Source organism: Megalops cyprinoides, chromosome 13 (genome assembly GCF_013368585.1).
Source record: "Megalops cyprinoides isolate fMegCyp1 chromosome 13, fMegCyp1.pri, whole genome shotgun sequence".
NCBI classification, from domain to species: domain Eukaryota; kingdom Metazoa; phylum Chordata; class Actinopteri; order Elopiformes; family Megalopidae; genus Megalops; species Megalops cyprinoides.
This window is the reverse complement of record NC_050595.1, coordinates 12,366,093-12,367,587: the sequence shown is the minus strand read 5'-3', so window position 1 is coordinate 12,367,587 and position 1,495 is coordinate 12,366,093.

The window sequence follows — 1,495 nt, the reverse complement described above, 5'->3', positions numbered from 1 at the left end:
TATTCAAGGTATGTGGATCCAGTTTGGTAGAGCATGTCTTGCCATTGGTATAGTGTATGCAGCTCTTCTGTTACACAAAAGAGCATACTTCTACTAGTTCATACTAAGGCCATGCCCATACGTTCACCACAAGCCTGAACAGTCGTCAATGGGAAGAAGTGCTCTGAACTTTAAAACATTCACTTCTTGTCCATTGGCCTCCCGCGAGGATGGAAACATGACTTGTGCATTTCGCAAGAGCACAATAGCAGATCGTTCTCATTTCATCCCACGTCTCTTTCTTGAGAGCTCACTCAGCACAAAGTCACTGGTGCTCCTTGCATGGAGTCAAATCCCCCCCTCCCCCCCATTCATGTATGTTTTAGATTTATGTCTTTGATGTAGAAAAGAACATTAACTCAACCTATCTGCCCTGTGGGCAGACTCGTCCCAATTTATATAGGCACTGTGGGACCGGGACCCCAGGTTCCTTATCACCCGCAAACGAAAAGGCCAGCATCTTTAACAAGCGTCAGGAACATTGTGTGAACAAACAAGGAAATCGGTGCCAGCTGTTCAGCCAAAGCCGAGCAAAAAGCATTATGCTCCAAGGTTTTTATTGGGTCTGAGGAAGGAGTGGGGGTAGTGGTGGGGGGGCCTGTTGCTTTGCAAACACCGCGCAATATTTCCCAACTTTCATGTGGGGTGTCTTCAGGCTGTGAGAAAACCAAGCAGATTTTTTGGTCCTTTCCCTTCGTTCAGCTGCTGTCTTACAACCCAGATTTGTTTTAAATCAAATCCGTTTATAGCAATGCAGGGGTTTGCGTTTCCTGGCACAACACAATGGACGGCAGTATCAATATTGACATTCTCTGTGGCGTTCGCCGGGCTCGTCTTATGAAGTTGGTGTCCAGGGCTGTTGGAGGAGGACCATACACCACAATCCTTGATATTATCATCCAAAAACAACCGCAGAATGTTGTGCTTTTCCAATATTATCTTGTCTTGCACGGTTTATACATGCTCATAAAAGCATGCAAAAGATTATACTCAAAAACTGTCTGTAGTTTATGCATGTGTAAACTCAGAGCTTATGTTATATTTGCAATTTTGGCACTCTGCAAACATGTAATAGTGAACAAATAATGGCAATGATTAATTAATTAACTGTGTTATGCCTTTGCAGAGTACCAAAAGCAGAAATATAACCTAAGTTACACAACAAAAATATCATTTAAGTTAAAAAAAGAATGTCAAATCCCTCTGCATTTAGCACACGTTGTGACACAATATACTCAAGTAGCAGCTTGAAGCCAGAACCTTTATTCTATATTTTTAAAAAAAACAGTCAACTGAAGGGTACAAAGACAATCATTATCATTACTGTTGAAACTATATGAACTCAACCCCCAGATGAGGATTTCCGTCAGCGTTCACAAGTGTTTAATACAAAATTTATCAGAAAAATGTCTATTTGCTGTGATTCACACACAATGTTGAAGAAAAGACAATGCAG